General features: G+C 32.2%; 1 protein-coding gene across 1 annotated transcript in view; it reads left to right on the forward strand.

The window, feature by feature from the left end:
• The window catches only part of LOC117168886 (dorsal-ventral patterning protein Sog), a 252,006-nt gene that overhangs the window by 228,851 nt on the left and 12,800 nt on the right, over positions 1 to 10,355 (forward strand). The window lies entirely within an intron of this gene.

Raw genomic sequence — 10,355 nt, forward strand, 5'->3', positions numbered from 1 at the left:
ATTGGCGATTTTGGAATTCATCTCGTTTGGATAAAAACTCAATTATTTGATTGAAAAATTAATTATTTTGTTGAAAATGTAACTATTTTGTAAAAAAAGTCCCCTTTTCTATCAAAAGTTTAACTACTTTGTTAAAATTTACATTTTTTTATTTGAAGGTTCATCTCTTTCGTTGAAAATACATTTTTGACACTGACAATTAATCTATACCATTTTTGATTAAAAAATCATGTATTTTGTTACAAATTCGTCTTTCTTTGTATACATTAAATTGTTTTATGGAAAATTTATACTTTTTAATTAAAAATTACAATTTTCGGTTGAATTATCAGCTGTAAATATTTTTGGGTTGCAAAGTCGTTTTGTTGTAAATGCAACTGTATGGTTAAAAATTAAAATCATAATTTATGGGTGGAAAAATCGATTATTCACTTAAAGTTGAACTACTTAGTAAAAAAATTAATTCTTTCTTATTAAGGATTCATAATTATAGTTTAAAATTCAACTATTGGCCTTTAAATTGGGTTAAAAATTCAGCTTTTTTTGTACATAATACTCTTTTTGACTTTAAAATTAAATAATTTCGTTGAAAGTTCATGTATTTTGTTGGAAATTGGTCTTTTTTGTAGATAATTAATTTTCTTGATCGAAATTCCATTTTTGGTTGAAACTTTATCCTGTACATTGTATTAGTTAAAACACCAATTATTTGATAGAAAATTAATTTATTTAGTTAAAAAGTAAACTTTGGGTTGAAACTTAATTTATTTTGTTAATTAGATTTTTTCCTAAAATTAAAAAACTGAAAAATAAAAAAATTGCCTTAAAATCATCCTGATTCTTTTTTTTTAATTTTTAAAATCTTTTCAAATACTCACTTAAAATTAATTTTTCAAAATAAAAAATCATTTTCAATTTTCTTAGCAATCACAACAATTTTTGTTATTCTTTTCAAATATTTTAAAATTCTCAAAAGGCTAAATTTTTTTTAAAAACTGCAAAAATCTACATCGTGTTTCAAATTGTTTGAAATAATTTTAAGTTTTAAATTAATTTTGAATATTTTTAAAAATTAAAATTGTAGCGTTCAAACTTAAAATTTAGCTCATTACAAATTTAACAATTCAAGGCTTTCTATTTCGAACCATTCCGTTCAAATTTGTATAGTTTTTAACAGTTGTTTGTAATGGATTGTTTTAAATGAACGGTCAAATATTTCTAATAATTAACGAAATTTTCTTTTTTTAATTAAAAAATTTCAAATTGAATAGGTTAAAAATAAATTTTTTTTAGACTGAAATAATATTTGAAGTCATAATTGAAAATACAGGATAAAGATTCAACCAAAAATGGAATAATTTTGTGATGAAAAATTGAGTTCAACAAGAAAAAAAAAACGAATTTTCAACAAAATTGTTAAATTTTCAAGGGAAAAGGTGAATTTGTCACCAAGAAGATTAATGCTCTACAAAAAAAAACGATTTTCCAACTTAACCAATGTATACGATTAATTTTTAATCAATCCTATAATAGTTACATTCTCAGATAAAGTTAAATAATTTTTGACAGAGAAAATTAATTTTAAACAAAGTTGTTAAATTTTTAACCAATCAGATGAGTTTTTGACCAAGAATATTAATGATCTACAAAAAAAAACAAATTTCAAACAAAATACATGAATTTTCAACGAAATTAGTTAATTTTAAAGTCAAAAAGACGAATTACACAGGCACACAAAAAAAAGTGGTCTGTCCGGTAGACTACACTACCATATCTATATGTTTTTGGGGTCGCTGATTTCGAACCCGGGGTCCAAATAACCCAATCAGGTCATAGTTTCCCAAAAAATGCAAAAAGAGACGTAAAAACGACGAAAACAGCGTTTTTTCGTGTATATTTTGTATAAAAAAAAAAGATTTTCATATCCGGTCGACTTTACAACCATATGTATATGTCTTTTGGGTCGCTGATTTCGAATCCGGGGTTCAAATAACCCAATCAGGTCATAGTTTCCCAAAAAATGCAAAAAGAGACGTAAAAATGACGAAAACAGCGTTTTTTCTTGTATATTTTGTATAAAATTAAAAGAGTATCATGTCCGGCCGACTTTACAACCATATCTTTATATCCTTTGGGTCGCTCAATCTGAATCTGGGGTTCCAATAGTCCCATCTGGGTGTTCCATGAGCATGATTCCCCTTGCCTGAAATTGTAGGATCTAAGAAAAATAAAACACTTTTTTTGGAACAAGTTTTATTTACTTTCAGCATTACTCAGGAACAACGGCGTGGACGTAGTAAATTCTGTTCCCTTTGGGGTGCTGGATTAGCGTGAGTCCCCTTGCCTCTCACGTTATGGTGCTATATTAGCATACGTCCCTTCGTCTTTCTAGATCGGGTTGCTGAATTAGCGTGAGTTCCCCTTGCCTCTCACGTTGGGGTGCTAGATTAGCGTGAGTGCCCTCGCCTCTCACGATTTTATTCGACAATATCAGACTCTTTTTTTTTTCAAAAGATCTTCGGAGTGGGTGTCGCTTCCGTTTAGTTCCCTTTGAAACTTGATCTCGTTTTAATGACCAACAGTAGTCAGCCATCATATTAACATCCCAATGTCCCTGATGTCTACGCTCTATCCCTTTGATGTCTTGTTAAAAACGTTCGCCTTGTTCTTCACTAAAATCTCCCAGATTCTTTGGAAACTCGTCAATGTGAGAATCAAGAAAATGGAGCTTCAAGTGCATTAGACAACCCAATTCACAAAAATTTGAAACCATATCAGAAACAGTTTTTTTGTAATCTGCACTTTTTTGATTGCCTAAAAAGTTTTCAACAACCATCTTAAAACTGAGCCAGGCAGCCTTTTCAGCGTCTGTCATTTTTTTAATGAATTCCAGATCCCGCAACATTTTTCGTATTTGTGGTCCATTAAATACACCCTCTTTCGACTTCGCTTCGGAAAGTTGTGGAAATTGATTGCTCAAGTATAGAAAGTAGTCAACGTCAATATCAAGAGCTTTGACAAATTGCTTCATAAGACCAAGCTTGATATGAAGGGGTGGAATTAAAATATCTTTTGGATTGACTAAAGGTTTTTCAATTATGTTCAATTTTCCTACGTCAAATGATGTTCTTTTTGGCCATTTCTTTTTTTTTATAATGCTTGATGCGATTTCTACTGTCCCATAAACACAATTAACAGGGTGTTTTATAAACCCTGATTGCTGTCCTAATAAAATCCCAAGAACTTTAAGATCTCCACACAACTTCCATTCATGCGTTGAGTAGTTAATTTTTTCCAGAAGAAGTTTAAGAGTACTATAGTCTTCTTTCAATTCCGTAGAATGTGCAACTGGGATTGAAGCATAAACATCAGTATTGTGCAGTAATACTGCTTTCAGGTTGCGCATGGAATCGTCAATAAATAGTCTCCAATCTTCTGGTTTATAAATACCGGGTTTCATCTGTTCCATCAACCCATCAATATTATCACAGTACACTAATTTTCCCTTTTCATTAACTTCAGATTTAAAGTATTGTCTAAAACCTTTTTCTCTATTCCTACAAGAACTTATTTTTATTTTTTCAGCAAACATATTTTTTTCTTGAAAATGGAAGCTAAATATTCCATACCATCTGTAGCAAGTCCTAGATCTCGTGCACAGTCATTAAATTCTGCCCACGTAAATAACTCTGGAGCACCACGGTTTTCGCTATGTGGAAGGTACTGTTCTTCATCTTCATCGTTGTATTCATCGTCATCATATTCAATACCATCTTCGTCATAATCATCATATTTATCATTTTTCAGAATACTTTCGTCACTGTTACGATCAATTTCGTCATCGTTTTCAACCGTATTAGCCGTCCCTCTGCTCACTGACAATTTCCTGAAGGTTTTTGAAGTATCGTTATCTTCCACTGGTTTTGTGACGTTAGATACATCAGCATAATTGACACTACCTTTATTTTTTCTATTTATTTCATTAAGATTGGTCATACAGAAGTAGCAGTCTTCCTCTCGCAAAGGTGGCCTCCATATCATTGGTTTTCTAATTTTGAGTGTTTTCTTATTGCCTTCATTACTTTTGTGACGAGTAAGTGACTGAAAACATGCACCACAAACGTTATAAGGAACCCAATTTTCAGTTTGGTTTTGGACTTTTATACCAAAATAGTCTTCATACATTGATATAAGGTCATCACTAAATGATTTACGATTTACTGGCACATCAAATTTGCCACATATATAGCAAAATGCATCTGAATTTCTTTGGCATTGATGTGCTTCAAAAGTAGTTGACTGGTTGGAATTAGTGAGCTGTTTACGTACCATAACTGTTTGGATTGTTGGATCACTGTTATAGTTACCGGATATAAATAGCCACGCGAATATAAATCGCGCTCGATTTTATTTCTCGTTGTTTGATCTAAAAGCGATGAGCTGGAGACTTGAGCGAGCGAGCAAAGGGGCCTGGCCTAACGCGTGAAACTTCGACACCTTCGCTCTCAAGTCGAAGCTTCTGAGAAAACAGTTCTCGCACGAAAGCGTGACCTTGTATCTCTATTTCTTGCTGTCTTTTCACGACAAAAGCTAGTTATTAGATCGAGGAGCCGTTCCGTGAATTAATCTCTACCGATTTCTCTCAGTGTGGTTTGGAATTCATGGGTATTGATGAGTACATTAACGATTTATGAGATGGATTGCCGTGAGTTCGTAGGTCTTTGGAAGTTAAGGGAAAAGAAGGATGTTTACAGCCTCTTAAATATGAAGTGCTTGACTGGTCTATCGATCATTGAACCTTTATTTAACCTATATAAAACGCGGCAGAAGTTTTACATTTTCAACAGATAGAATTGCTGTCATTTTTGACAATTTGCGCTTCATTACGCTGTATAAATTCAGGATATGTGTTTTAAGAATTTCTGAGTTTGGGCTTGACAGATTTAGGGTTATGAATTCTGGCTTCTTTCACTTGGGCTTTGTATGTTTAAGATTGAGGTTTGCGTGAGTTTAAAATACAAATATTAACGTAGAAATTCGAAATGGCCAATTTTCGACAATAGTTATGCTTTTTACGGTGAAATCTGAACTGGCATAGTCATTCTGACCCCGGATTCAGATTCAGCGATCCAAAAGACATATAAATATGGTTGTAAAGTCGACGGGATATACAAATCTTTTGTTTTTATACAAAATATCCAAAAAAAAAACGCTGATTACGTCGTTTTTACGTCTCTTTTTGCATTTTTTGGGAAACTATGACCTGATTGGGTTATTTGGACCCCCGATTCAGATTTAGCGACCCAAAAGGCATGAACATATGGTTGTAAAGTTACCAGAACATAAAAATCTTTAATTTTTATTCAAAATATACAAAAAAACGCTGTTTTCCTCATTTTTACGTATATTTTTGCTTTTTTTTGAAAACTATGACCTGATAGGGTTATTTGAACCCCGGATTCAGATTCAGTGACCCAAAAGACATATAGATATGGTTGTAAAGTCGACCAGACATAAAATTTTTTGTTTTTATACAAAATATACACGCAAAAACGCTGTTTTCGTCGTTTTTACGTGTCTTTTTGCATTTTTTGGGAAACTATGACCTGATTGGGTTATTTGGACCCCGGATTCGAAATCAACGACCCCAAAAACATATATATATGGTAGTGTAGTCTACCGGACAGACCAATTTTTTTGTGTGCTTGTGTTATCTACAAAAAGTTGAATTTTTAAACCAATTGAAATTGGAAATTGAACTATTTCATTTTTGGTTGAATCTTTATCCTGTACTTTGTATTAGATAAAACACCAATTATTTGATAAAAAATTAATTTATTTCTTTTTGACTATGATTTTTTTAATAGAAATAATTTTAAAATAAAATGTTTTAAATTTAAGTTTTAATTTTAGGAAAAAAATCTAATTAACCAAATAGATCAAGTTTCAAATCAAAAGTTTACTTTTTAACCAAATAAATTAATTTTCTAACAAATAATTGGTGTTTTAACTAATACAATGTACAGGATAAAGTTTCAACCAAAAATGGAATAGTTCAATTTCCAGATAAAAACTGTGCTAAAAAAAAAGAATTTTCAACAAAATTGTTAAATTTTCAAGGGAAAAGGTGAATTTTTGACCAAGAAGATTAATGTTCTATAAAAAAAAAGATTTTCCAACTTAACCAATATATAAGATTAATTTTTCATCAATCATATAATAGTTACGTTTTCAGATAAAGATGAATAATTTTTAACAGAAAAAAGTTAATTTTAAACAAAGTTGTTAAATTGTCAACCAATCAGATGAATTTTCGACCAAAAAAATTGATTATCTACAAAAAAGACCAATTTTAAACAAAATACATGAATTTTCAACGAAATTATTTAATTTTAAAGTCAAAAAGACGAATTATTTATAAAAAATTGAATTTTTTAAGCGAAAAATATGAGTTTTCAATCAAAGAGTTAAACTTTCAACCAAATAGTTGAATTTTCAACCATAATTAAAAAACCTTGTTAAAAAAACGTATTTTTTACAAAGTAGTTCAACTCTTAGTCAATTAATCGACTTTTAAACCCAAGAAGATGTACCAAACAAGGTCAATGTCCAACAAAATACATGAACTTTCAACTAAATTATTTAATTTTAAAGTCAAAAAGAGTATTATGTACAAAAAAAGCTGAATTTTTAATCCAATTTAAAGGCCAATAGTTGAATTTTCAACCATAATTATGAATCCTTAATAAGAAATAATTAATTTTTTTACTGATTAGTTCAACTTTAAGTGAATAATCGATTTTTCTACCCATAAATTATGATTTTAATTTTTAACCATACAGTTGCATTTACAACAAAACGACTTTGCAACCCAAAAATTTTGCAGTTGATAATTCAACCGAAAATTGTAATTTCTGATTAAAAAGTATAAATTTTTCATAAAACAATTTAATGTATACAAAGAAAGACGAATTTGTAACAAAATACATGATTTTTTAACTAAAAATGATATAGATTAATTGTCAGTTTCAAAAATGTATTTTCAACGAAAGAGATGAACCTTCAAATAAAAAAAATATAAATTTTAACAAAGTAGTTGAACTTTTGATAGAAAAGGGGACTTATTTTACAGAATAGTTACATTTTCCACAAAATAATTAATTTTTCAATCAAATAATTGAGTTTTTATCCAAACGAGATGAATTCCAAAATCGCCAATTTATTTAATTTCGTTCAAATGCGGATCAAGATATAAATAAGACTATTATAATATAAGATAAATATAATATTATCATTATTAGTATATGTATATATTTATATACATATATAATAGTATTAATATTTATATAATTTATATTTTATACTTGAAATATCATAACCTCAAAATATACGCCTATAAGGAGGCGCGCGAAGTATTCAAATCATGAGAATCGCCAGAATCGAAATCTGGAAATATAAAAATCCTAATCTCTTCATTTTATTTCAAAGCAGATAGATATAAATAGAACTACCGAAGTGCTTCAAACAGCAATCGTGCACCTTCGAGTTTTCAAATTCAGAAGAGGAGAAATGGGTTGCGCGCGCAACTCAGTCATATACATCGTCTCCTACTATATTCACACGGACATAGCCCTGTCATACCATTGGACCACATCTCATTTCAGATCTCGGATCACTGTTCCGGAGTGATCGGTGGAAGGGCGCACAATACTCCTGCTGAAAGTAGGCACCTTAGCTGACACAAAGAATTACAGGCCAATCACTTGTCTGAACACACTGTATAAGATATTCACAGCTATCCTAAATGATAGGATATTTCGGGCAATTGAACCTGTGTACTCTATTTATTTCGAGTGGTACCATGAACGAAGAACGAGCTCAGATTCCTTGATATCGGGACAGAAAAGGTTATGCACATGAACAAAAGCATGCACGAGACTTTTTCCAGATCGTCATATTGATTCCGTTACAGACTGTAACAACCTATCTCACAGTCAAGAGACGTGGTTGTGTCTGAAATTTTACCGCGATTTCGCTGGAATCGGGTGCAGCTCAGTTGATATTAATTAATCTCTTTGGTTCTCTTTAATTAATCTCTTTGGTCTTGTTTAAAAAGAAATAGTGCATCAATCCAGAGCAAGAACACATTCATTGTATAGCAAGCAGCTGTGTTCGAAACAAAGATTCAACATAAAAAGAGGGATAAATGATGAATTTCGAGTTTTCGGTGGAAAATTATGGAAAAGGAATTGCTGAAGAAAAGGCTGCTAATTGCATACCCTGCAAGTTTAATCTTGAAAATGAATTTACGATGTTTGAAGTATCGTCGAAAAAAAACACTCTAGTTTCATTCGCAAACGACCGGCTCCGATTTCCTTTCACCATGGGTACACTCATGTTGGTCGTTTGCCACTTCCCTAGCGCATAAAATGCATCAAATTTTCAATTAATTACACAGCCGAACAAAAGAAAAGTGTGCGGATCTGTTAACAAGACACACGTATTCCTATGGATTTTGGCGCGCTGAATTCAAATTCGGTATAAAAAATCACCCATCACGTCATGGTGGAGCCATAACCTCAAAAAATGACGAAAAATCATGCACCAAGGCAAATAAATTTCAAAATAATGCCAGTGATGCAAATTTTCACTTCAAAAACATGCCGACAACTGTGAAGGATCAACCCTTGCCTGATATCAACCTATTTAACATAACTTTACCCAACAGAACCTGACCTCACCTAATCTGCATTAACAGAAATTTATTGAACTACACGTAAAGCTCTGGAAGCATATTTTCCCAGTAGCAAATGTGTTCTACATCGAATGGGTCAACTCGAGCCTGACCTAGAAATAAATCTAACCTAGCCTAACCTAAACTAACCTCACGAAACACAATTAAACTGATTGTGTTGTCCCGTTGTGTTTGCGGTACCGTTTCATTCAGCTTCGGCTTAACCTACATAGAGGTTTAACCTATCCTAATCTAACAAAACTTGACACACGTGTGGTTGAATTTCATTCGGCTAGGTTAGGTTAGGTCAGATTTTTTTAGGTTAGGATAGGTTTGACCTCTTTGCAGGTTAAGCCCAAGCTGATTCAAACGGTACCGCAAACACAACGGGACAACACAATCAGTTTAATTGTGTTTCGTGAGGTTAGGTTAGGTTAGGCTAGGTTAGATGTATTTCTAGGTTGGGCTCGAGTTGACGCATTCGATGTAGCACACATTTGCTACTGGGAAAATATGCTTCCAGAGCTTTACGTGTAGTTCAATAAATTTCTGTTAATTCAGGTTAGGTGAGGTCAGGTTCTGTTGGGTAAAGTTATGTTAAATAAGTTGATATCAGACAAGGGTTGATTCTTCACAGTTTTCGACATGTTTTTGAAGTGAAAATTTGCAGCACTGGCATTATTTTGAAATTTATTTGCCTCAGTGCATGATTTATCGTCATTTTTGGAGGTTATGGCTCAACCATGACGTGATGGGTGATTTTTGATACCGAATTTGATTTCAGCACCCCAAAATCCATAAGAATACGTGTGTCTTGTTACCAAATCCGCACACTTTTTTTTGTGTGGCTGTGTTATCCAAGGACAAAGCGAGGGGGGATGTGAGTTGTGTGACACCCCCCAAATGGTCGTGCCCAGTAGGCTACAACGGAAAAAAATGAAATATTACGCGAAGAAAAGTTATAATCGATTTAAATTATTTTTAAAAATATTATTGTATTGTTGCTATTCCTGTTAACATTTCGTCGCATAATAATAACAAATTAGAAAAAGAGAGCTAAAAATTTGGTTCTTTAACTTTTCTGACCTGCAACTTATGAGGATGACTTTTTCACGGAGTTTCAACTTGTCAGTTTAGCGGAGTGGTTAGCACTCCCGGCAGCTAGGTGATAGATTTAGGTATATACATGTAGGTTCGATACCCCGTAGCGTTAGAAATTTTATTTGTAATATAATTTTCAAAATGAAATATATGTATTCAATCTAAACAGGACCTTAATACTTATATTCAAAGTACTCGCAATCAATTAATATTTATTTTTTAAATATCTTTTTTGTCATATCGTTAGACCGTAGCCAGTGTTGGGCCGAAAATGGCAGCCAAGCCCTGGCTGCCAAGTCAAGACCATAGTTATCTATCCAGCAATGGCGCGACGATGGCAGCCGAGCTTCGGCAATATTTTTGCCGACTATGGGCCAATGTTAGGCCGTATGTGACTTCGCACTTGGGTAGTTCAGTAACAATACTACGAGGGTAGTTCAATAAGTCCTTAGAATGAAGTATAAAAACAATTTTTTTTGGGTAAATTTTTTTTTATTTTTCAACATAATCTCCTTGGAGC

The sequence above is a fragment of the Belonocnema kinseyi genome, chromosome 1, assembly GCF_010883055.1.
Source record: "Belonocnema kinseyi isolate 2016_QV_RU_SX_M_011 chromosome 1, B_treatae_v1, whole genome shotgun sequence".
Taxonomy (NCBI): Eukaryota; Metazoa; Arthropoda; class Insecta; order Hymenoptera; family Cynipidae; genus Belonocnema; species Belonocnema kinseyi.